Source organism: Phacochoerus africanus, chromosome 2, assembly GCF_016906955.1.
Source record: "Phacochoerus africanus isolate WHEZ1 chromosome 2, ROS_Pafr_v1, whole genome shotgun sequence".
NCBI lineage: Eukaryota > Metazoa > Chordata > Mammalia > Artiodactyla > Suidae > Phacochoerus > Phacochoerus africanus.
Window position 1 is genome coordinate 161,835,802 of NC_062545.1, and position 27,171 is coordinate 161,862,972.

The 27,171-nt window shown below is 45.2% G+C and overlaps 1 protein-coding gene across 3 annotated transcripts in view; it reads left to right on the forward strand.

Annotated features, from left to right (window-relative positions):
- The first annotated feature begins 2,299 nt into the window (after positions 1-2,299).
- The window catches only part of RNF152 (ring finger protein 152), a 79,885-nt gene continuing 55,013 nt past the window's right edge, over positions 2,300-27,171 (forward strand). Inside the window, exon 1 of one of the 3 annotated variants that reach the window (XM_047767026.1) lies at positions 2,300-2,358. The gene's annotated coding sequence lies outside the window, so the exon portion shown is untranslated. Of the gene's footprint in view, positions 2,359-2,558; positions 2,863-27,171 lie in introns of those variants that run through there. The other 2 variants (XM_047767024.1, XM_047767025.1) reach the window with 2 other exon arrangements.

The window sequence follows — 27,171 nt, forward strand, 5'->3', positions numbered from 1 at the left end:
TCCATTAGAATATAAGTTCTGTGAAGGTAGGTGTTTGTGCCTGTTTTCTTCTCTGTCCTCACTCAAGGGGTGGGTTCCAGGTACATAGTCCATATTCAAGGAATATTTGTTGGATGAACTCTTAAAGATCTGATCTCTATCTTCCTCCCCAGTGCTGGGGCCCCATCCTGATAACCCCGGTTCTTCAAGACCTGGGACGCTGCCTGGATCTCATCTCACTCACTCCCACACCTGGGCTCAGTGTCTCATCTGCAGTGCCGATGCCTTCCTGAACCTTCGACATGCTGCCCGCCTGCTTGCAGCTCTGAACACCGCCTGCTCCCAGCTGCTGCCTTGCTCCTCGAATTGTCTCACTGAAGAATCTGTTCAGACGAGTTGTTGCCTGTATCTTCCCTGATTCAAACTGTTGCTGCCTGCCCTGTGCTGCCCCCCAACTAATCTTAAGACCTGCCTATCCCAGTTTGTCTGAGTTAATTAACCTTCTCTGTGTGACAGCTTTACAAGACTGGACAGAAGACAGAACACCCATGATGCCATGTGAATTAAAATACCAGCCAGTGGGAATGAATGACTAAGGGTGGAAGAGTTTACCCCACACCATGATGAATGCTTGAATTCTCCCAAAGAGTTGTTTGAAAAGCAGCTGAAAAGAGAGATTTTAAACATTTTGACACAATTATTGATTTCTGAAAGTAGCTTCTCAAAAGTAGTCTTTAAAGTCACTCTTGTATAATGAGAATATTTCTAGGCTAAACCTTTCTAGTCATATCTTGGTGCGTTGTAACTCATCATCCTATTTCAGACCCCTGGTCAACATCAATATTCTCATTGGCTTCTCCTTAAAACAACAGTAATTTTTTTTTTTTTGTGCCCTAAAGTTGTGGTTGAAGAGAAAGACTCTTGAAGTCTTCTACCTCGAGAATATAAATCTGCTTTTATTTATTTGTCTTTTTGCCTTTTTTTCTAGGGTGGGTCCCTTCACATATGGAAGTTCCCAGGCTAGAGGTCTAATCAGAGCTGTAGCAATGCGAGATCCAAGCCGCACCTGTGACCTACACCACAGCTCATGGCAACACCGGATCCCACTGAGCGAGTTCAGGGATGGAACCCGCAACCTCAGGGTTCCTAGTCGGATTCCTTAACCACTAGGCCACGGAGGGAACTTCTAAATCTGCTTTTAAAACAGACATAGAGCTTTCACTCCTGCCAGGGGCCCGATAGAGGACAGATACACCTTCAGAGGCCAACACTAAAGTGTTTAATTGGGATCCTAGAGAGGAGTGACACCCATCAAGCTTTTTGTTTCTTGGTCACCGATTTGTGTGTGTGCTGAGTGACAGCACATTTGGAAACGCTATTAACAGGTTTTATTTGAGGGCCAAGTCAAGGAGGTCAGTTGAGTACATTGTGAATCGTGGTAGGTCGCATTCCCCCCAGTTCCCTGCCCCCCCCCCCCCCCCGCCACCGCCTGCCTCCCAACGCCCGCTGCCGGCGGCCCTGTGGTTCATAGGGTTTCTGTTTCGGTTTCATTATCTGGCAGAAGCGCTTCAATGAGCTATCCAGAGAGGTTAGAATGGGATTTCCTTCCCTGTGGGCAAGACTGTAGGACAGAAAGACAGCTCTATTCCAGCAGCCTGCAGAGGCTGCATGCTTTGCTGCTTACCTAGGGACCACTCAGTTGAACCCTGGTTCTGGACCCAGGAGAGTTGGCAGGCTTAACTTTACCATAGTCCTACTCGAATAGACTTTCGAGTTTTCACTCTGAATAGAAATTCTGTAGGAAGGCAACGGAGTGCATGGAAACCATATCCTATACCAGCGACCTCCCTCCTCCACTCTATTTTGCAGATGACACAAGAGGCACGTTCTAGATTTTCTTGGAGGAACTACGCATTCTAAGTATGTCCCTAAGGTAGGAATTAGGTTTCAAGGTGGAGAAGAGGGTCGGTCCTGAGGTCCCCTATGGTTCGCACTGCCATATAACCCTCAGGGCGACACTCCCTGCACTCCTGCTCCCTGCACCCCATCCTAGAGAGCCAGGCGGTGGGGTGTCATTCAGGCTTCAGTCCCTTCCTCTCCTCAGCCAAAGTAGGACCCCGCCCTGCCCGGACCACGTGAACTCTTAGGGGCAGCCAGAAAGTACCAGACGTGACGCGGATCCAGGGCGTCTTCTGGAAAGGATCTCAACAGCCCCCTCGATCGGTCCCCAGGTCCTGAGCTGCTGACGGTTCCCGCCAGCCACGGTTCTCGCCTCAGCCCGCGCTCCTGCCTGCTGAGCTCGGCCTCCTGTCACACCTGATTCCAGCTCAGGTCTCACTCGCGCGCCTTGGAAAAGACAACGTCGAGGTCCCGGCAGAGGTTAGGCACTTGGGGGCAAGGCCAGGGAGCGCATGAAGAAGGTATGCAGCTCCTCAGTCCGGAGGTGATCTGCTATTCAAGACAGACAGATAGATGTCCCGGACAAGCGCTGGGAGGGGGCGGGCTTGGGAGGAGAGGGAGGAGGAGGAGGTGGAGCCGCCGGGGAGAGGCGGTGCCGCGGGCGGCGGAGCCCGGCCTCCCGCCCCCACCCATTTCGGTGCTCGAGTCTGGGCGGTGACACAAAAAGCTCCCTCCTGGAGCCAAGCGCCTGGCGGCGGTGTCCGACCGGGAGCGCGGAGGGCGCCCGGGCAGGTGGGCCGCCTCCCGAGGGGCCGAGCAGGGAGCTGGGGCTGCAGGAGCTGCCGCCGCGCTCCTCGCGCCCGCCCGGCAGCCCGCTGCGCGAGTCTAGCAGAGCCGGTGGCCGGCGCGCTGGGACCACCCGGCGATGCTACCGCTGTCGCTGCCTCTGTAGCAAGCACCCGAGACCGCTGCAGAGGGAGGTTGGTGAGTTTCGGTTTGTTTCTCCGCTCTGTCCCTCCGGGGTCGCGGGTTGCGGGAAGGGCGCGAAGGGATGTCTGCGCCCCCAGGGCGGCCGCACCCGGAGCCAGGGAAGCGGGAAAGGGGAGGTGCCGCCTAGTGTTTGGGGGGGGGGGGGTCTTTTGAACCTGGAGGAGAGTGGCAGGGCCCCAGGGGTCCCGGGAAGGGCAGCGCGGAGCGCGGCGGGGCAGCCCTAAGGCTCGGGGGAGGTGGTCCCTGGAGTTGCTTTTCTCCCGAGCGCGGGCGGATTTGGGCTGGCGGCTGGGGCGGGGAGCGGCGCTGTAGCCGGCTGGGCCGAGTCCTCGGATGCCCCCTGGGGCTACAGTCCTGGGGAGCTGGTCTCGGGCCCGCGCCGCACGCGCCCCTGGGGTGCACGTTCGTGCGCGCGCGCGTCCCAGCTGAGCTCCAAACCCGCGTATCCTCCGGGATGAGCCCCTCTAAAGACCGTAGTCGAGCTCCTTACCCACTCCTAGAAGTTGCCTCTGTGGTCCATGGGCCTCTCTGGGAAGGAGAGGGGGCGGTGGCGGAAGAGATGTTGGGGGTCTTTTGTGCAGACCCACGCGCTTGGGGCGCCTGCTCCTGAAAGGGCAGCGGCAGGACAAAGCACTGGACTCGTGGGACGCTCCTTGGGAGGTGGCGGTCCCCAATCCCGCCTAGGGTGGGGGATGTGTGGGGGGCGCGCCACACGGTTTTGGAGAGAGTAGAGAAATTGGCAGAGCAGAGTGACGGTGACTTGAAGGGGTGGCGGACCGGGTCGAAGGAAATGAGGCTGCTGGCGAACGCCCCGCTGGTGTGTCTGTATGGGCAGGTGACTGGGCGCATTCCCACATAACCTGGTTTACCTAGTGTATTTTGCGTATGCCTCGAGATATTATTCTATGCCTTCTCGTATTCCTTTTTTTCTGAGGGATTGTCATTGCTAGTAGGGGCTCTACCTCCGGAGGATAACTTGGAGGCGGGAGAGACTGCAGAAGAGGCGGGGGGAGTGATGGTTATTTATCCTATAGAGACAATTAGGAAGCGTTACGCCCCCTCCGCGGCCCGCCGGCCAGCCACACCTCCGCCGCCTTCCCACCTCCCTCAGGGCACCTACTCCACAGCCGCTGTTCTACCCAGAGAGGATGCTTGGATTTCTCTGCTGCACGTATCTAACCCTTACTGCGTGTATTTCACTGCAGGCTGAACAAAGCTCAGGCTCAATTGTGCTTCCTGCTTGTCAGCCTCTCTCCTCCTAAACGCGTACCATTTCCACTTGATGTCATCACGCAGAAGGGGGTGAAAGGGATTCAGTGACAGATTCAGGTAACCCCCAATGATCTGGGTAGTCTCCTGGGTGTCTCTGGGTCATCTGAGCCACCAGTGTTTGCACGGGGGTTGTTTGGGTGTTTTCTGCATCACACAATCCATTCTTATCACAGAGGAGGAGGAATGGGGGCTGCTGAAACTCCTGGTTCAGAGAAAGAAATTGCAAATGACTTTAAATCTTCCTTTGGAAGAAGTCATTGAGGGCAGGCTGCCTTTGGTGTCCTATAAATTCCTCCTGGTTCCCTTTGATGGGAACATTGATATAATAAATGCATAGGCAGTTGTATCTGAATGTGGGGTTCGGTTATGTGTCTGCTTTCTTATCTGTAGTAATACATTTTGGCTTCATTCTGTAAATGGGATATCGTTTTCTTGAAAAGGAATCCTTGTAAGGCTGATTATAAATTTGACCAGTGCTCAGTCAGGACCTTGGTCAAATGTAGTAACCTTATGAAATCATGTCTCTCTCCCCATCTCTTCATTGTAATAGTGTTTGCAACATCAAGAGGGACTTGCCAGTAGTAAGCTACTGGGAGATGGAGTGGGGGTGGGGGGTGGGGTTTTGGGGGAGCAGAAAGAGAACAGAAAATGGAATTTTAGTTAAGTTTCCATTTATATAGTCATGAACCATTAGGCTCTCAGTCTGCATTTTATCTTTAGGTTGTTGATTCTTTTCCAAAAACTCTGGCCTGTTTCTTTTCTTTCCAAGGATAGTTCTCTTTTGATGTCAGTCTAACCAGATCTGGGGTTATCTTGATAAACCTCAGTGGAAACATAACCTTCAGACAGATCAGGACATCTTGGTGTTGGTGTTGTCTCCTAGAGGGCAGAGTCGTGGTGTCCTGCATGAGAGACAGGGAATAAGAATGTGTATGGAAAGGGACTCAAGGTTTATTTTGTAGGAAGAAGGGATGGCCAAAGACCAGAGGCTACTGGGCTGTCTATTGCACTGCAGCAGCAGCATGGTTATCTGTAGCAGATCCTCGCTTCACCATTCCCCCCATCTCTTTTTTTTGTGTGTGTGTGTCTTTTTGCTATTTCTTTCGGCCGCTCCCGCGGCATATGGAGGTTCCCAAGCTAGGGGTCAAATCGGAGCTGTAGCCACCGGCCCACGCCAGAGCCACAGCAACGCAGGATCCGAGCCGCGTCTGCAACCTACACCACAGCTCACGGCAACGCCGGATCGTCAACCCACTGAGCAAGGGCAGGGACCGAACCCGCAACCTCATGGTTCCTAGTCGGATTCGTTAACCACTGCGCCACGACGAGAACTCCCATTCTCCCCATCTCTTAAAAAACAAAATTGGAAAACTTGAAAGATGTGTCATTGCCCTCTAGGTAGTTTTGTTTGGAAAGGTGACTTTAGAAAACCTCAGCGATGCTGATGTTTGATGCTTGCAGAGCATTCAGGTATCACTAGGAAAAGTCGATGAGTTATCAGTCAGTCCTGGCTGAAACAAAGACCAATGTCTTGGAAAGATCAGATTTGTGGTGGGGCTAGAGTAGACGTATTTTGACAAGTAAGTAATTTTTATGTCAGCAGTAATGCAGGGTGTGTGCTATGTTCCCACAAGAGAAGAAGCCACGTGGTAGGATAATAGGGAATGTAATAATGCAATAGAAACAAAGGGTGTGGGTTTTTTTTTTAATGGAAAAAAATAAATACCTCACACACAAAATTCCATATGGGGAAACAGCTGCCTGCACATGTAAATGCATGTCCAAGAACAAAGATAGCTATAGTGCAGGGTTAGCTTTCACGGTGGTTTTTAATTGTGTCTAGTAATAAATCATAATCAAGTATTGTATTGATGTTTAATTTTTTTTTCTGTAGGTAGAGGCTCTCTACTCCCAGATGTCAGCAGTTGTGAATTTTAATTTTAAGTTGGAGGAACTCTAGAGGTTATGAGACTGACTTTGGCTTCCAGAGCTGAGTCCTTTCTATAGCATTCATTTAGTTCATTTAATTCATTCAGCAGGTGTTTATCAAACACCTGGTAGATAATGGGCTCTGTGAGAGCTGCCAAGGGGTGGGCTGGGGCTGGATGTGGAGACGTATAAGTGAACCACCTTCAGGGAGCTTCCGGGGGAAGGAGAAATGAAGATCCAATTCTAAATTAAGTTCAGTAGAAGCTAGAGAGAGAGGAACAAAGAGGAAGTATTCGATTTCAGAGGAGGGAGCTTATGGTGATTCAGCCTCTACTTGAATGCCTCTTTCATTGGGGTTCTCACTACCCCACAAATGGCTGGACCTGTTGTCAGAAGGTGATCTTTTCTTAGACTCCTCAGCTGAATTCCATGAACGGTTAGATTTCACTGTTGGTGAGTGGTCATTCTCTTTTCATTCCTTATTCTCTCAGAGTTGTTTGGACCTGTCATCTGTTGGCACCCTCTGGATTCTGAGGTATTATTCAGGCCCTGCAGCCCTTGAATTTTGAAGTAAATTCTGCTTTTCTTGTATTATCTGATTTAGAAGACAGATGTGAGGGGGAAGTCGGCAAATTTCTCTCTTTTGTAAGCAGTGGTGTATCAGCAGAATAGGTTAGGTTATTCTGCAGTAACAAATAAGCTCTGGATCTCAGCGGCTAGATAGGGTTTCTTTCTTTCCCATGTTGGGTGTCCAACACAGGCAGCAGGTGAGCCCCTCTCGTGTTAGTCATGGAAGGACCCAAATTGGTGGGGACATGATCTTGATGTGTGCTTGTAAGATCACTGCAGCACGGGAGAAGGAAACTCTAGAAGACCTTGCTCCAGCAGTGACACGATCTGACCTGGAAATGACTTACGTTGCTTCAGCTAGACAAGTCCTATGACCCCATTTAACCACAGTCCAATATTTTTTGTCCCGAAAAAGGGAAAACTGGCATAGGTGAGTCACACTAATGACCTTCCACAAGTCATGTGACCCAGATGAGTTTACAAAGTGTGTTTCTCCGGGGTCTAGCTTAGTGTGTTGAGTATTATATAGGTACAAGTGGAATGAACAAAGGATACATTTCTCAAAAGAATCTGTTTCTACCCCAACCTGTTCTTAACTACCTGTGTTGGTATTAGACTTCCTAATATGAATGAATGTATTCCGGTCCTCAAATAAAAAATTATGATTTTTTCCCCTCTTTTGCCTGTTTTGAGTATTTGTTTATTTTGAAGCAATAGGCCAGGCGATATTTCCAAGGCTGATTCTAGGAGGTTCTGTGCTTAGTGTTATATAAGAGAGGTGCTGCTTGCAGACCTCCTCTCTCTCGCCATCTGCCTCTTGTCTAAGGCATCCTGAGTTTGGAACAGCTCAGGGTAGAAAAAGAGCAACAGTGGGCCTATCACCCAGGATGTGGCCTCCTTTAGCCAAGACTGCGGTGCAGCAGATAAGACCTAGAGGCGGGCGGGTGGGGGACACATTCGGGATAGTCTTGGGTCACCCTCTTATTGCTCTGATATTTAGAAAAAGCAGTTTGTTTGTTTGTTTGTTTTGCTTTTTAGGGCACAGATGTGGCATATGAAAGTTCCTAGGCTAGGGGTCAAATCAGAGCTTCAGCTGCCGGCCTACACCACAGCCACAGCAATGCTTGGATCCGAGCCACGTCTGCGACCTACACCATAGCTCACGGCAATGCCAGATCCCTGACCCACTGAGCAAGGCCAGGGATTAAACCTGCAACCTCATGAATACTAGTCAGGTTTGTTACCACTGAGCCATGACAGGAACTCCCTAGAAAAAGCAATTTGGATGAGAGGTGTCTTTTGGTCACAAGGTAATAAAACACCTGAGAGTTCTGGGACGTTCAAATTCACCATGTTGACTACGAGGGTGGTAAATTGTAAAGCCTTCTCTGCCTCACTCTCCCTAAAAATTAGTTGGGTGCTGTGGAATAGGCATTTCAAGGGGCTGTGGGTTAAAGCAGCTGGCAGCTTGTTGAGAGAGATTTTGCTGTGGAAAGTGCTGGTCATGCAAATATCTTTGTTGTGATAAATGTATGTGTGGATTAGAATGCTGAGGATTTGACAAGTACCTTTTAAGCATAAGCATGAAATTGAACAAAACAGTGTTGCTTCTAGCTCAGTCATCACCCTATGGAAGTCATTTTTACAAAGATAGCTCTCCAAAGAGAGGTGATGTGATAAAGTGACCTAAGAGCTCCTGAGTCACAGTGACCAGAGGACCTCAGTGTTGGCCTAAGATTGCAGAGGCTGCCCTCTAGTCCAGCTTCCCATGAGAGACAAAGTGTTGCACCCACAGGAGTTCTGAAGTGGGCATGAGCTCCTGAGAAACTGGTGGGGAGATCTAGACCCAACCCACCCAAGACTTCTAGGAGCCCACTCAGGGTGCCTGGGGTCAGGCTGAAGGTGAGGTGCTGAGCCAGGGGGAAAATTGTGGCTTGGAGGATTAAGAATTTGACTAGGATCCATGAGGATGCAGGTTTAATCCTTGGCCTCGATCAGTGGGTTAAGGATCCTGTGTTGCCATGAGCTGCCATGTATAGGTCATAGACGTGGCTGGGATCTGGCGTTGCTGTGGCTGTGGCATAGGCTGGCAACTGCAGTTCCAATTCAACTCTAGCTTGGGAACTTCCATATGCCAAGGGTGCAGCCCCAAAAGAAAAAAAAAGAAAAATGAAAATTGAGCCTTGAAGGACTGGTCTTGAAATATATCTGGGAAGCTCCAAAATACCTGTCTACATTTTGTTTGGCCTCCAAGTCTCTTCCGCTTTACTTTCATGATGCAGTTGGCCATCTAGGTAGAAGATGCCGGTGGAGGAAGTGTGGTTCCTAGTCCTGCCGGTCGAGATGTCTTAGGATCTGAAAAGAGGAAGGTGTTGCTTTTCCTGATCCTCCCCTCACAGCTTTGGGAGTTACACCGTGTGTTCCAGGTTAAAAAAAGTATGTGTTTTATGTTTAAGGATTTTCTCTTTCCAGTTGCCTTATTATCCTTGTGAGATACAAGGAGAGAGGCCTTAAGTAGCGTTTGTGCAACTTGCCTTTCCCTTGGGTAGTTCCTGAGGCCTGGGATTTCCTGGTGGAGACCCAGTGTGTCTGCTAAGGCCTGGAGCACAGTCTTGATGGAGTTGTGGGGGGCCCACCTGTGACCTGGCAGGGAAGGGGTGAGTATGAAAGGATGTCTGATTTAGCACTCAATTTATTAATTCCTGCATGGTTAAAACCCATTGCTGACATCCTGCATGGCAAAGGTTATTCTGACATCCGGTGGGCTACCTTGCAGAACACACATCATGCAAGGAAGGGATTGATCCAGTGCAGATGTGCTGCTTACGGGGGCAAAGCTGGGATGAAGTGGAAGCACAGGAAGTGTCCTGTGCTTGAGTTCTTTCCTCTACTCTCTGCATCCCCGCCTTATTCCTTACTTACCAAAAAATGTCACTTTTCTGCCTCACTTTCCACATATAAATGCAGATTATCACACTAAATGCACTCCTCACTGAGGCTCTACAAGAACAGTAAGGTTTTGGTAAAAGCTTTGATAGATACTGTGGAAATAGGGAGCGTTATTATTAATGTTGGTATTCTGCTTATTAACAGATTAACTGACCATGCTTAGTGACCGTTCCCATGTCTTCCTTGATTTCCATCCCCACTGCCACATCCTTGCTGAGAACCTTGTTTCTCTCACTCCTGACTTTCCCACCCTCAGTTCTGACTTTTGCTCTATCTGACTTTAAAACACCACATGAACTGGAATGGTTAGCCCTCCAGTCCCCTAAAATGCTTGGCACAGCCTCTTTTCTTAATTCTGGAATATTCTGTGGCCTACATGACCTCTCCCTCATGATACTTCATTGTTAAAGGTGTGACTCAGCTCTTAACTCTCCTAAAAAATTGAACTCTATCCATCTCTTTAGCTCATAGGAATCCATGGCTCCTCCAAAGAAAGTTCTCTGGCAAAATCACCTCTGTCTCTCATTTTACTCATATCTATTCATTCATTCATTCATTCATTCTACAAAGGGCACTTATCCTAGATTGTCCTGTATTATTACCTAAGATGAAAGTGTCTTTTTCTTTCTATTTAATTGCAAAGAAGAGAAACCCATTCAGGCTAGTTCATGCAAAGGGTGGTGTGTTGAAAAGCTATCCCAGGATGTCTTTTGTTAGCAAGCCACATATCACAAGTCATTGCTCAGCTGAAGGGGAGGGTGAGGGTGCCAGTTCCTTCCAAGGGGACTTGTGGGCTGGTGGATGTAGAGATTGAAACCAGTAGGATCTCAGGTCTTTTACAAGTTCCTTAAAGATGAAGACTAGATGAAATTTGACCCTATTTTGTATTCTCCACTATGTAAGGGCTCGATGAATTCTCAATCATTGATAACAGAGAAATGATTTTGATCTACGGTGATAAAGGAATTATAGATACTTTTGGCCTGTAGAATTAAAGGAAGTCAAGAGAGAAACTTATTTTTAAGAGCTCTCCCTACTTGTATTTAATAATGAGTAAATGTTGAAACAGATTACAGTTGCCAGGCTGCAGGGTGCATACCAATGGTTGGGAGGTGAACATTCTCATCATCATTCTAACAAAATTGTCATTGGCGGCCTGTTTTTCAACTTGAATTGGCCAGCTTCTTCCAAAACAACAACAAAGCAAACCAAAGAACCGCTCTTTTTGGTGGCATACAATAAACAGCATTAGAGGTCTACATTCCACCAGGCCAGCCTATAGTCTCAAGGAGCAGACTCTGCTGTTTGGGGTTGACATGAGTGGGTGACAGTTGCCCACAACTGGCTACCACACCTCCCTTCCTAATTAACTTGTGGCCATAAGTGCTTGTTGGAAGAGACATCTGGTTTACCTCACCTCCTTTGATTTTAGACTACTCATTCACATGATGGAGAGTCTTCTTTAACACTCAGAATGCTTGATCATTATGGATAGCATTATTATGAAAAAGGAAATGTGTTCAGCTGCTAGGAGAAAATGGCCAGGAATACATTAACATTAAAATAATGTTCTCAGTTTGACAGATAATGAATGGCGTTAAGATAAATGTCTCAAAAACAAAGTATCTGGTGTGATATTCTTTTGCAGTTGTATTGCCCTGAGGTAGGTTTGCAGATTGCTTCCTTGCCTGTTAAATGAGATTAAAAGTGGTTGGAGAGCCCATGGATAGATCTCTGTACTTTGTTTAGAGAATTTGCCCCTTTGTTGCATGAGACAAATGATTACTGTCACATTAAGTGAGTAACAACAGCAAATTCAGCTTTGCAGGTAGAGAGGTGTCCTTAACTGGGGTAAGTACTTGGGCCTCTACCCCTGTCCCATCCCACTAACACACTTCAGAAACTTAACTATTCACCCATGATGGTGGGTTAAGTAGCCTTTAAAACACTGAACATCAATAACTTAAACTTCCTATTGGTATACAATTGTATTTGTTAAGTTTATTCAAACATTGAGTGCCTACTGCTTGCCATGCAAAATTCTGCCAAATTCTAACCAAGATCTCTTGCCTTGCCTTAATTTAATGTGTGAGTTTCACTCATAATTAATTCAGTTTTCTGCTTTAAAAAAAGGTTTTTTTGTGTTTTTTTTTTTTTTCCATTTGCAATGGCAAAGCTAAAAGCAGAGAGAATAAAAGAAGAATATCTGATACTCTCCTCTCTCAGTTCTTGATCCCTTACTATATATGCCCACTTAACTGGATCCTAATTCAATTGCATAGTTAAAAACATGGAACTTTTTTGTTTTGTTTTGGTTTTGGTGTTTTGGCCCTGCCCCTGGCATGTGAAGTTCCTGGGCCGGTGATCAAACCCAAGCCACAGCAGTGACGTGAGCTACAGCAATGACAATACCATATACTTAACCTGCTGAGCCACCTGGGAGCTCTTAAAAACATGGAACTTTGAAGCAAGATAGGTTGGGTTCAAATGCGAGCTCTGCCATAATGACCTTGAGTAAATAAGGTCTGACTGAGCCTCAGTTTCTTCATCTGGGAAATGAAGGTCAGTCAAGCTCAATGAGTTATTGTGAGAGTCAGTGAGATCATTTATATAAAGTGTGTAGTGTGTTGCATAGTAACAACTGTTATTAATGTCCGTTATATTCAGTATTCACCATCCACTTGGTGCTGTGTTCTGGAAATCTTGGCATGAATAGTTATGGTCTATACTGAGGAAGCTTTTAAACTAGCCGAGGAAATACCCACATCCAAATAACTAGAGCCTTTTGCATTTATGTGAGGATTTCTTTTGCATGTCATATCATTGGAGTCTTGTGATTGGATAGTGTTTGTAAAGCTTTGCTTACGAGGTGTGGCATTTAAAATGCTAGACCTTCTCCGGAGGAAGCTGTGAGGTTCTGAGGCTGCCCACAGGCAACCCAGGCCTTCCTTAAAGGGCCCGGCCCCCTTTCTCCTGGCCTTACTCCTCTCCAGCAAGTGAGGGGCCTCCTGTAATGTAACTCCCTTTCCTCAGGTCTGGGTTCTTGTGGGGTAGGGTGACTCACTGATTCTGCTTGTTCAGAACTAAGAGGAGACATGGGGGAGGGACTTTCCTTTTTAAAACCAGTACAGTCCCAGGAAACTGGGGCTAGTTGGATACCCTACTTAGGGGTCCTGTCCTTGTTCTGTGATTGTTGTTTGCATCCAGAAGTGGGCTTTATGGACATTTCACACGGTTTAGAGACACAGCCATCATAAGGGAAGAGGCAGGAGAGAATCAGGCAGAGTGAGACTGGTGAAGGCAGCATGGCTTTGTCAGTCTCTTTGTTTCTTTATTTCTTTTTTTTTTTTTTTTTTTTTTTTGTCTTTTTAGGGTTATACCCTCGACATATCGAGGTTTCCAGGTTAGGGGTCGAATGGGAGCTGTAGCTGTCTGCCTGCACCACAGCTCACAGCAATGTCAGATCCTTAACCCACTGAGTGAGGGCAGGGATTGAACCTGCATCCTCATGGATACTAGTTGGCTTCGTTACTGCTGAGCCATAATGGGAACTCCAGTCTCTTTATTTCTCAATCTGCTTTTTGGAAGGGGATCTTTATTAGTCATAGTATTATTTTAAAGAAGAGGGCTCTTTAATAAAGGCACAAAAACTAGACTACACAACCTAAACTGTCAAGTAAATGGAATCTAAAAAGTTCCCCGTAGGCAGTGCCTGGTAGGGCTGTTCGCAGAGCTTGGTACTTAGTAGATACTCAGTAAATACTTGCTGAAGGAATGCTGGAATCAGTTTAATCTTTAAAAAGAACTTTGAGGGCTGGGTTCCATTTGAGGCTGGATTTCAGTCTGGGCCCTTTGAAATTTGAAAATGCAGAAACCCAGATCTGCTCTGGGTTCCTTGTGCTTATGTCTGGAGTGTATTATGTATGAGCTTACACTCTTCTCGATTGTGTTTTTTTGCTTCTTGGTGGAACCACTCGGCACTAGCAGCAGAGTTAACCTTGTCTTTTGTTTGCAGCTAGGAAGCTTCTGGAACGTGCCCATCTCGTAAATAGTAGTATGGGCTGTGACGGGGGTGCTTGTAGACACAGTGCCCAGTATTTTCCTCCCAAGGAAATGGGAGGGATTTCCTGATGAGTCTGTTAATTCCCAGTGGAGGCTGGGAAGAGGACCAGACCTGGCTCTGTCCTACTGAGTGGAGATATCCAGAGCCAGGCTCCCACTGGCTGGCAGTCACTCTTTCAGAATCTTCATTACTAACATGGAGGATTGATTGCAACTGATAAGGCACTTAGATAAGCCACAGATTTTTCTAGTCTTCAACAGAGGCTTCCAAGGATAATCCTTTGTGTTCTGTTTCTTGAGAAGTGTTAACTGTTTATCCAGAGATGTTAAGACCTGTAGTGAGTTGCCAGAAATAGTAATTAGTTCTCTGGTTGCCAGTTCTGTAAAGCTCATGCACAGAGCACCTGAGGGAAATTGCCAGACATTTACATCACCCTCCCCATCAGGTTCCCACGTCATCATTATGTACAACGCGAAATCATACTCATCTATGTTCCCCATAAAACCAGGTTTCTTCAGGGTCTCTTACTTCATCTAAGAAGAAGGTACACAGCTTGTCTATGGGAGGAGAATCTTTTAGGTGAACAGAATTCATTTACTAAATTGCCTTTATTTTTACGTACAAAATGCTAACAAAATGCTTCTTTGCAGAATCCATAGTTTACCTTCTTTTTTCCCCCAACAGCGGAATCACAGCTACCAAAAATTGTTTGTAAGCCTTGAGTTTACAACAAAATAGTAAATAAGATATTTGAGAATTGCGTCTCATGGGAGTTGTACTTCCCTATATTGATGTATAAGAAAAATTCATTGATGTATACAGAAAAATGTCCTTACTAAGGAGTTAAAAAGAACACCCATCAGCTTTCACCCCAGACGTATCACACCTTATTTGTGAAATATGCCCATGCAAATGCCAAACTCTTTTTAATGTGCTCCTTAAAATAACATTCTCTTGGGGTCAAATCCAGTCTGTAGTGGAAATTGAAGAAGACGCTGTCCAGATGATTTAGAATTCCTTGTAAAATAGGAGGGCAGTGATAATCAATTTTGAAGTCTAATTGTAATTCAGCCTAGTTTTCTGGTTGCCTCGGCTTTTATTTTATTCCTTGTTCTTAACTTATTGCAAAGGGCAATGCCATTAAATTGTTTCCACTTTTGGTAAAAGGTGGGTGGGGCTTGACTTAGTCTTAGATGGTAGAAGTGGGTTGTTTGTTTGCAATCTGGAATGCTCCCCTCACCGTAGGGGGAAGCAGGGGGAAGCAGGAAGCAGTTCTGAACAGGCTGACTCTCCTCTAGGTTCTGTAGTCCGCTTCCCTCATTTTAACTTCTCCTTTGAGATTCTGACTTGTAGAGAAACAAATTTCTTCCTTTTATGAGGCTTTTTAGTGCTAGGTGACTGGTGTCGTTTGATGTAGTCTGTAGTACTTAACTGAATACACTTTGTTTTCCCCAAGCTGATCGCAGTGAAAATAAGAGAAATTAGGGAGAGACAACAATTTGAGGGAGGAAGAGTAAGTAAAGAGAATGGTGGGCAATAAACAATTGTGTCTGAGTAGTCTTTTAAAAAATTTAACTGGAGCTTCAAAACTAGGAACCACTGTTGTTTACATGGTGATACTGGCTTGCAATTAATAGCATCTTAACCAAGGAGATTGAGGTTGTTATTAATTCTGTTCTACAAAATAACATAAAAGTTCATCAGGTATTTTCTTTCCCAAACTAGGTTGAATTCTACAATGTATTTCATGGCAACTGAAAAGTGATTTGGGAGGCTGGGGGAGATGACTATAGCACAGAGATAGAAATAGTATTTATTATATGCTTTGGTTGCAGTGCTAAGAGCTTTAAGCATGTTATCTGGGAGGGCTATAGATTCTGGAAAGTTAGGTAACTTCTTCAAGGCCACACAGTGAATTTATACCAGAGGCAGGATGTGAACCTGGACAGTCTGTGCTCTTAACCACACCCTGGGAGCCACAGTCACAACTGGGATTAAATATTGGAAGAATCGAAAACTCTTTTTAACCCAGTAGATTCAGTGTAACATCATTTAGGAAGAGATGTGACTTCTGCACCGTCCTGTCTCTGGGAACAAAGGTGGATGGAATTTGGTCAACTATCTATCTGCCTTAATCAGTTTCATGTTGACTTTGAGGCAGCATGGTTGGAACGACTCTATGACAGGTCCTGTTGGGAAATTTGCAGTGAGATTTCTGGCTATTACCTGAGCTTTGCCCTGTGCTAACAAGTTTCTATGCAGCCTGGTGTTGTGGGTTGTTTCTCAAAGGGCCACTTGACTGAAAGCCAGTGTGTGTGGCTGGGAGCTTAAGGCTTTCCTGAACATGCTGCTAAAAAAATGTTTGAACAAAAAAGCCTTTTTTTTTTTTTTTTTACTACCCTTCCTTCCCTAGTTCCTATTTCCCCCCAAACAAAAAGGGAATAAATCGTATCCTTTCATATGGCCATTCCTTTGTTTGTGCAATTCCTTTTTACTGGAACCGACTTTTCTTCTCACCTACTGCCGAAAAAACCCCCACAGCCTTTTAATGGAAAGCTATGAGTATGTCCTTCCTTCCTACTCCTCCGCCCCATGGATCCTCTTCCAGCTCTCTCAGGCAAGTTAATTTTCCTTCTGTTCGTTTTCTCAGATTCCACTTATCCCCATGTCTGATAATTCTACATATGCTTGTCTCCCCTGCTCCACTGTGAATTCTTTGATGTAGGACCTTGTCTTGTTTAGGAGCTTGGATGAATGACTGGAGGAACGAATGCCTAGACCATTGATACATGGCTTTATTGGGAATGATACAGTGTGTGTTAGTGGAAAATGGCGGTGGATCTGGGCTTTGACAGGTGTGTGGTTGTGGTGACTGGCTAGATGCTTACCAGCATCTCACTGTTACTGACATTTGGGAATGGTTAATTCCTTGTTGCAGGGAGACTGTCCTGTGATTGGGGGACGTTCAGGAGCATCCCTGAACTCTACCCAGTAGAAGCCAGCCGCCCAGTTGTGACAATCAAAGAGGTCTCCAGACATTGCCAAATGTCCCTTGAGAGTCAAAATTGACCCCACTTGACAACCACCCTTCTAGATGACTTTCTGCATCTAAGTGGGGTCATGTGACTGTTTCTCATCAACGGGATGTGTGGAAATGAGAGGCAGTGGAGTGTGGGTCCTTTTCCACATTTACTCTCTCTGGTCTGCTGGCCAGCTGCAGGGGGTGCCTGGGAGAACTGTGAGGCCCTGGGGTATGATGGAGTCACAGGATGGAAGGAGCCAGGGTCCTGAATGACTGTGTGGAGCAGAGCCCCCTTAGCAAGCTGCACTGGGATGCAGTGTGAAGAAATTAAAGCACACAACATTAGGCAGCCAGTCCACCTTCCCTAGCCTTCCCTGACTCTTGGGATGATGGGACGCTGCTAAAGCTGACATGCCAGTATTCCAGGTAGTGAGTAAAAACAAGATGTTCTACCTGGAAAAATCAAGAGTTTGTTTTTTTTTTTTTTTTAAGCATTGGTCTTATTGATATAGTTCTTTAAACTTCTAAAATTTATCAGAAATTAAGATGATAAATGTGAACTTACTATTCCACCATTCTCAGAATTCTGACCTGTGAATAACAAGCAGCTCTGAGCTATAAATATTTTTAGTAAAAAGTAATAAAACATCAGATATCCTAGCAGTTCTCATTTCACTGTAGGAATGTGTGTCTGCAGTGCAAGTTCAAGTTGAGGTATCTGTGGCAATTTACATGTAATGCCTTTTAATATTTTTTGGGGAAAGTGACAGATGTTGATATCGTTCAATCGCAGCTGTTCCCCACACCATTAATAAGTGCATCATTGTATGATGTGATGGGCTTTGAAACGGACTCCTATATGTTTAGTCCAGCTGAATGCTGTGGATTAGTGTCCTTTAAAAAGCTGCACCCACAAACTTGCTTATCAAACCAAACTCAGCACCTAGTTCTAGATTTTCTTTGCAGCAATTAATTGTATTTGGGGTTGTGTCTACGCAGAGTCTCTGTTCAAAATGCGTAGGTCAAACAGTTTCGTTTGGCACCCATCTGGAAGACAACAGCGGGGTTGTTTGTGGGAGACAATGGCTGATTGTGGGTGAACCTTTCCATGGCTGAAAGCTTTGTGTTTGAGTCAGTGGTCTCCGCTTGCCCTGCATTCCATCCATTGTACAAAGAGCCACCCCCAGTGAATTTCACCTCACCTATCGCCAAACGAAGACTCCCTGTCAGCACATAGAGTGAATCTGGCTTGATGGTTTTAAGATGGTGAAGTCTCTCTTTCTAGTAAAAATCCTGCTAGGCATCTTCACTACCAAATATCTGATTCTTCTGTTTTTTCTTTTCCCCATAGAATACATTTTCACAATAATAAGAAGAGTAGCTAATACAGATAGCACTAATTGTGTGCCAGGCTCTAAGTGTTTTGCATGCCTTTATACAGATTGTGCATAATTATCACAACAGTCTTAAGGGGAAGGTATTATTAATATCTATATTTTAGGAGTTTCCATTGTGGCTCAGCAGGTTAAGAACCCGACACAGTATGCATGAGGATGCAGGTCCTATCCTGGCTTCACTGAGTGGGTTAAGGATCTGGCGCTGCCACATGGTACCGTGTAGTTTGTAGATAATGGCTCGGATCCCTCGTTGCTGTGGCTGCGGTGTAGGCCAGTACCTGCAGCTCTGATTCAACCCCTAACCTGGGAACTCCCATATGCCAAAGGTGTGGCCCTAAAAAAATAAAATAAAATAAAATAAAATAAGAAAGATTCACAGCACCCACTCTCAAACCCAATGTCATTGACTATTAAAAAAAAAAAATCCCCATTTTAATTTGTCCATTTACAAGAAATGGAAGCACAGAGAGCCTAAAGGACTTGTACAAAGTCACAAAATGAGTCAATGCAAGAGATGAGATTAGAACCCAGCCACAAATGGCTCCAGGGTATATGCTCTAAGCCACTGCGGTAGGCTGCCTCAGATTTTTTCATTCTTTTAAGAAGAATCACTTTCTCTGAGATGTCTTGTATTTTTATGACTTCAACTAACATCTGTATGTGATGAGTATTAAAAATAGTTATTGATATTATTGCTTCATTTTTGCATGGGTTGAGCATAATTTCCCAACTAAGCTGTCAGCTGATGATCCTGTGTCTTCCATAACTCTCAGTACAGTGCTTCCTTGTAAGAAAGTGCTAATTTGAGCCCACTGGTTTGATTATTTTCATATAGCCAGGCTCCTTTAGGAGGCCACCTCTGTAGGAATAAGAACACATGTATATAAGGAACTCAAATGCTAAGTGGTATTGGATGAAATGGCCTCTGACTTTGGATGGGGGAAGACGACTTCCTGCTAGAGGGTTTAGAATGGCTTCATGGAAGAAGTAGCATTTGACGATGGCCTTGAAGGGTAGGTAGTAATCTGGACACATGGGCAGGTGGAGTGGCATTCCAGCAGCAGCAAAGTGTTAGGGGAAAGTGAATCTTATCTTTTGGACAATAAAAAATGCTTTCTGACTGACACATGGAATATGTGAGCAGGATTTACAGGAAAAGGACTAGAATGGTTGGTGGGAGGGGGAACTTGGGATTTATTTGGCAGGAAGCCATTGATGGTGTGGGGGCTAGCAACGGTGTGGGTCTGAAGCTGTGCTTTCAGAATCTTAATCTAGCAGAGGTCAGTATGGATTAGAGCAGGAAAGGACAAAGATGGGAGGCCAGTTGGGGTCCAGAGAAGATGCTGTGAAGATGTGAACTCCAGGGGAGGGCAACAGGAATGAAAGGCTGAATGAACACAAGAGACACTTCAGACACAAAATTAGTAGAATTATGGAGACTCCCTGAATGAGAGGTTAACATGTTTTCATGTCTGAGGTACTGGGTGAATAGTGGTAATAAATATAAAATTACAGAGAAAGGACTAGGCTTGAGAGAAATCAAGAGTTCACTTAGTAAATGTCTTAAGGAGTGAGGTCAGAACTATACCTTTGAAAGGAATCCACATCTGGATGGTCATTATGAGTCTGAAGTTGAACCATGTTGCCTGGTGGGAGAGAGAAAGGAAGTAGGTCAGAAGAATGGTAGGAACAAAGGAAAAAATTGTTTTCTGGAGCAGAGGGCACTCGCATGTATTGAAAACCAAAAGTGGGAGTTCCCATCGTGGCTCAGTGGCTAACGAATCCGATTAGGAACGATGAGGTTAAGGGTTCGATCCCTGGCCTCGCTCAGTGGGTTAAAGATCTGGCATTGCTGTGAGCTGTGGTGTAGGCCAGCGGCTACAGCTCCAATTAGACCCCTAGCCTGGGAACGTCCATAAGCCTCGAATGCGGCCCTAGAAAAAGGCAAAAAGACCAAAAAAAAAAAACCGAAAGTGGCATGTGACCTCATGTCGCTTGATTTGTATTCATTACTCTCAAGTTGGTTATGATTTCTCCTAGACTTAAAATGTTGTACAGACCGTGCATGAGGAGTGCTCCCTATGGGACCCTGCCTGGCATATTGGGAACCTGGCTAGAAGACCCTCTCTTCAACTGAACTGGTTTACTCACTAGGCTGAAGACATGCTCAGGGCTGGCCAGCTTTCTCTTTCTTTCTCTGCCTTTCTGTTTAAATCTGTAACTTCTTCTTTAATATCCTGCTCGGATCCCATCACTGAACCCCTGAGCATCGAAGCTAAAAATGGCCTTTGCTGCCTTCTACCTTTTGCAGACTTTGGTGTGGGCCCTGGGGATGGCCAGCCACTGACCAGTGGTGGATGTGGGCACCGATGGTGGATACTGGCTCTTTAAGGGCTGGACCCACCTTATTCACCTTTGTATTCCAGCTTATTATGATTATTTTTCGCTAGTAAATGTTTGTGTGAACTGTTATCTTATGTCTCTAACTAGTTCTTTTTTTTTTTTTCTTTTTAGGGCCTTACCTTCCCAGGCTAGGGGTCGATTTGGAACTGCAGCTGCCGACCTACACCACAGCTCATGGTAACGCTGGATCCTTAACCCACTGAGCGAGGCCAGGGATCAAACCTGCATCCACATTGATATTAGTCAGATTCGTTTCTGCTGTGCCATAAAGGGAACTCCCTCTGACTAGTTCTTAATCTCCTTAAGGACTGCAGAGATCTAACACTTTTTTTGTATTTCCCACACTCTTGGTTATGGTATCTTCATGATACTGGTTGATTAAAGGCTGTATTATTAAAGAGTTTCCTTTTCTCTTTGGGGGTACTTCATCTTAGTAGCTAAATCTTGAATCTGCAATCAAAAGTATAATATGTTAGGTATTCCCATCTTGGCTTAGCAGTAATGAACCTGACTAGTATCTGTGAGGACAAAGGTTCAATCCCTGGCCTCACTCAGTGGGTTAAGGATCCAGCATTGCTGTGAGCTTGGATCCCATGTTGCTGTGGCTGTGGTGTAAATTAGCAGCTGCAGCTCTGATTGACTCCTAGCCTGGGAACCTTCATATGCCACATATGTGGCCCTTAAAAAAAAAGTGTAGTATGTTACCACATTGGTTTATATTTGTCTACTAATCGAAAGATGTATCAATTAAATACCTTAATTGATTATTCTCTACATGTGTTGTTAAGCCGTGGCCACAAGAAGATGATATTGGGGCAGACTGCCGTTGGTTTAAAGATAAGATGTTAGGAACCACATGGGTAACAGAGTAGTAGAAGCCTGAAATTAGTTGTTGTATTTCTAAAATTAACTTAATCCGACAAAATTCATTTAGTGTGGTATGAAAAATGGTTGTGAATAAACAGAATGAAACCATGCTTATTAAAATAGATTAGGAAAATACTTTGGGGAGTAGAGCAGCTTTAATTTTCCTTTCTTGAGATTTGTTTACAGATATGATCTCAGCTTCAGCAGCCTCGAAAAACTCTTGGTAATTAATTAGTACTGATTAGTTAGAATCTGCTAGCCTCTGCTCTGGCCTGCTCCATTTTCTCAGAAAGCAAGTCCACTTTTGAGTAAAGAGAGTTTTATATGTTGGCAGAAAAAGAAGTAAATGGTAGCACTGGCCTGCCCCTGTGAGAGGCAAGGCCTGCCACTTTAGAAGTAAGGAGATTACAGAATTTTGAGTAAAAATTTAAATATTAAATATCTTTGAGTTAGATTTGTACTTTGAACTCTAAGTAAGTTACCCAGTGTCATTCTCACAATAATTTAGGAGTGGGTTTTTTAAAAAATTGTTTTAAGTAGATTTCATTGGAGTATACTTGACTTACAATGTGGTATTAGTTTCAGGTGTACAGCAAAACGAATCAACTATACTTACACATAATAGGGGTAGGGTTTTATCCTCATTTTTTGGATAACTGATTGAGACACAGAGAGGTTTAGCAGCTTGCCCAAGATTATGCTATCAAGTGGCAGAACCAGGATGGAAACTTAGAATCTGATTAGTAGCAAGTAGCATTGGTACATCAGTTCATTATAATACAGTAGTCTTTCAAAACTTCGTGGTATTGAAAAGTACTGATAAAAAGTAACTGCTATCCGAAACAACAGACACTGACAATGTTTAAACATCTTCAGTGAACGTGAGACTAAGAATGAAGTAGTAAACATTTTAGAGTTTTAGTTTCAGTCACTCTGTGCTGTGGTCACAATGGAGCTGTAATTAATTATCTTACTGTGGCTCTTTTGTTTCTACACTAGAAATTAATCTGGAGATTATAGTGCAACAAGTAGTGGCTAAAATTATGATGGAGGTAGTTATATCCATGACATAATTGTGGAAATTGAGAAGAGTGAGGTTATTTTGAGGGAAGTCCGCTGTAGTGGAATAGCCAGTGCTTTTCAAATGTAGGACACTTCAGAGAGGAAGGAGGCCTAATTATGGATTGGTAATTTATGATGGAAATGGGTGAGTTTTCAGGACTACTTTGGAGATTAAAAATCAGAGTGCCCAGAGTTAATTCAAGAGTTTTTAACTAGACAGTCTCAAGGTCATAAGCCATATTTTTTGTCTCTAGTATTAAGTGTTAAAAATGCACGTTGTTAATCTGTAGTCTGTTCTATGAATTCTCAGTTCTGAGTGTTGGGAGTAACTGACGTCATCGGGTTTGCTGCCCTCCTGACCGCAGGATCCTTTTCTGGAGCCTTTCTCTCGAAGTTTTACCCTTTGCCGTGAACACTTCCCTGTATCAGGAGCTTACCATCTTCCGAGTAAATTGTTCCTGTATTATTGTCGGGAAAACCTGAAACTAAATGAGGTGAACTGATAGACTGAAGTCTCTGCAGTTTAGAGGTGGGCTTTAATTAGCCCTGAAAGAATATGCCATACTGTTCAACCCTCGTCCTGCTTCAGGAACACTCAATATCCACCCTAGCTGACCAGCCTTTCCTTCAGAGAGTGTGCCATGGGCATGCCGCAGGACCCCATCAATGCACTCTCACCCTGTGGGCCTGTGGTGTCCTTTACCATTAGAGATTCATTCCTCGTGGTGTGGAGAAGACGGCATGAACAGTGGTCACTTGGTGGACTGAGGTCTGCATCCCTGAGGTCTGTATCCCTCCTCTGCTATCAGCTTTGTTATCCTGAGCAAACCACTCGGTGTCCTCATTTAAGATGAGGCCAGGAGTACCTATTTGAAGGGTCACAGCGTAGGTCAATACTGATAGCTGATGTGAGTGGAGCCTTTGCAAGGTACTGGATATCATGTATATGTTAGCTCACTAATTCTTAGGACAATAGTCTGAGGTAGGAACAGGAGGCTGGCCCAGAGAAATTAAATGATGTGTCTGAGAGCTGAAGCTGGTACATAGACAATTCAGTGTACATTAGCTCTTTTTCTCATTCTCTTTAGGTTTTGTGTCCATCAGTCCTTTGTTAAAATGTGAGCACTGTTGGGTAGGATAACACATTTACCTCCATAAGGGCCTGTGAATCGGATTTCTTCCAGCCCCATTGGGAAGCAGATGCTGATGAGGGGGCGCTGATGGAGGGAAGGTGAAAAAGATGACCACATGCTGTAACATCATCTAGGCAGGTAGACCCTGCTCAGACTTGAGGATGGGGTGCTGGGGGTCTTCCGGGCTGGTGGGAGAAGTAGGGTAAGCATCCAAACAAAGCAGCAGGCTCAGACATGGAGAAATGGGGGGGGGCGCGGGGGGTAGTTCCTCCATTTCAACAGGACCGTTTTGCCTCAGATGAAGCCAGTCCCTTACTTTGGCTCCGCTTTCTTTTCTTTGGATCAGAAGACCTGAGGTCTGCAAACACTGTGGTAGGAAGATAGGACGTTGTCCTTTTTCTTTGCTGGTTGACCTTAAAAGAACTCTTCTTTTCTGCATCCTTTCAAGAGGAGGGAGAAAGAAGACTGACGCTGGAGCAGGGTTTGGGTCTGCTTGGCCAAGACACAAACGCAGGGCGGGACTTTGGAGCCGGCAAGGCAAGGACATGAAGTCTTTTCTCAGGGGGAGCAAGCCAGCTGCAAAGAGCCAGGGGTGAAGGGACAGCCTGGTTTGGGGAGGGACCTGACAGGAAGGCATGGTCTCCACCTTTTCTTCCTCGGGTAGAAGAAACTGGAGCAAATGAAAGCACTTCTTAGGAACAAGCTCTGTGGGATAAAAGAACATGCATGACATGAAGGTTTTTAAAAAATGCTGTGCTTGTGCATATTTGCAATAATAAATCCCATCCTTGGACACTGTGATCAGTCAGGCTTGTTGGGAGTGCACAGCCCACGTCATGGCTGTGGTGAAATTTGGCCACTGAAGGCTTCCTGCTGTGCTTTTTACAGCCCACCCCCACTCCAGCTGATTCATAATCCTAAAAGCAGGAGATTAGTGTTAGATATGGGTCCAGTAAAATAATATTTCTGTATTTTCTGTTATTTCTTTCCAAGAGAGGGGGAGGTTTGGGAGAAATGGAAGGATGTGATGGGACAGAATATGTGGTGATGCCTAATGTGAACTGGTGGACCTGCTCATCTTTTCCCTTATGGATTGAGTTCAGAATGAAAAAGCTCAGTGTGTTAAGTCTATGTCAGAAAATGCAAACGCTTATGGTAACTCCTCATTGCATGGTTAACTGTCATGATGTCCTGTCCAAGACTGCTTGCAAACTTTCTCCTTTCATCTTTAGGTCCTTGTTTCTTGTTAGCAGTTGAAATTTGAGGATAGAAATTTCCCATTTCTATGGACTTCAGTAATTAGACTTTTGTGGTAATTGAATACTTACTTTAGCTAGTCCTACTTACAAAGAAATGGAGAACTTAGGATATTTCTGGAACAAACAAGATTATTAAGATGTTAGAAAGTCCTAGAAATCTTTTCTAAGGACCTCAAATGCTTATGAAAGGTCATTTTTCTTACGAACAATGAATCCTTTTTAGTTTTAATAATTAAAGTGGGAGCCGTAAGAAACTCAAGAATAGACAATTTTTGGGGGGCACAGCCACAGCATGTGGACGTTCCCGGGTTAGGGATTGAACCCGTGCCCTAGCAAGCAACCTGAACTGCTGTAGTGACAACACTAGATCCTTAACCTGCTGCGCCAGAAGGGAACTTAAGAATAGGCAATTCTTTACCAGTCTGCTTTTAAGTCATTTGTGAGGAATCCTTCATGTCCTTGAGCTTTTTATGAAGCTGTGTTTGTAATGCTTGACCCTGACTTTCCTGCACAGTGTTGTGCTCTGCACCTTTCCTCCACTGTTGTATGCCTCGCATTCACTTTTTTGCTTTTTAGGGCTGCACCTGCGGCATGTGGAAGTTCCCAGGCTAGTGGTCGAATCGGAGCTACAGCTGCTGGCCTACACCACAGCCACAGCAATGCCGGATCCTTAACCCACTAAAAGAGGCCTGGGATCGAACGGCAACCTCATGGTTTCTAGTCGGATTTGTTTCTGCTGCACCACGATGGGAACTCCTGAAGTTGCTTCTAGAGCCTGACTTATCCTTGTGACCTGAGGTGGCCTTTCTGGATGCCCAGTGAATGAGAGCCTTGCAGGGCCAGCTAAAGTGAATGAGAGCCCTGTAGGGCCCGCTAAAGAGCCCTGCAGGGGTAAATCCAGAACCCCTGGATTTACCCCTGTCCTGGGGTACCTGAGCTGACACTGAGCAGGGGTGGCTGCTCTTGAGACATTGAATAAACTGGGAGGAAAATAAAAATATTGAAAGATGTTTTAAAAGTAGTTTTCCCTGGGAGAAATGCCCACGAACATAGCATAAATTGGTACTGTACGCTGCTGGCAACATTTGAAGGCCAGTCTCTAGGGTCAGCAGCTTGTTCTAAAGGCCTGTGCTGGTTGCAAGGAAAATGCAGAGAAAGAAACCAGCTTCACACATTGCCATGAATCTCCTTGCAAGATTTTGTGAAAGAGGCACTGGGACATCCAAATTGCCCCCCAGGAGCTCTTAAAGTTCTCAGAAGGTGAGCAAAATTGCTTTGATATATTGTTTTTTTTAGCTAGCATATTAGTTGAAGGTTAAATTTACATAACTGTAGATTTGTATTTTTAGGTGCATTCTGTGTGTTTTTACAGTACTGTGGGGTTCCTCGGAGAAATCGTGTATATGCTGGACAGTTGTAACCATTCTAAGGGATTTAGGGACATTATTTTGCATTTTAAAGGATTACCATGAGTTACAGTTGTTATCTTTGCTTTTCGCGCTGTATTCATTGTCAGTGGTACCTGGGATTATTTGATGCCGAGTTCATGATCAGGAATAGACGGCTAAATGGTTAAGACTGGTGCTGTGAGGAGCCTGGCTTACATCAGTTCACCCCAAAGGTAGGGAGTAGGTGCATTCCCTCCTTAACATTAAAAGCAACAGCAGCAAAAAACCCCCTTTTTCCAAATATGTCTTTGCTCTCCCTCCTGCCACCAGGAAGCAACAGTAGAAACCAGCCTGAGTTGTGGATTCAGTTTGTCATCTCTTTACTTTTGTAACATGTGGGTGACTCTTGAGTTCCCCTTCCAAAGATTATCTCCTGCTGATTCAAAATCCCAAAGAGGCTGGCTTCATAAACCCGTTAGCGAGTGAGCTGGTATCCCCATCATGTGGTTGAAATGTTTGAATGCTTGGTGGAAAAAATTGCCCTGACAGAGTTTCTAAAAAGTCCACATCCTTAGAGTTCCCTTTGTGGTACAGTAGGTTAGGGACCCAGCGTTGTCACTGCTGTGGCTCTGGTCACTGCTGTGGCAAGGGTTTGATCCCTGGCCGAGGAAGGTGAGCATGTCGTAGGTGCTGCCAAAAAAAAAAAAAAAAAATGCACACCCTTTCCATCTTCTCATTCCCACTCTTCTTCTCCTCTTCCTCCTCCCCACTTCTCCCCTTCCCCTCCCTTCTTCTCCTGTGGCACATGGAAGTTCCCAGGCCAGAGCTTGAACCCATGCTACAGCAGTGATGTCACATCCTTAGCCCACTGAGCCTCAAAGGAACTCCTCACCCCAACTCTTAAGGGTCCTGAGTTGGTTTGAGACAAGCCCCTAAGTCTGTTGTTTGGTTTGTTTTTTGTTTTGAACGCATTTATCATCACACAGTCA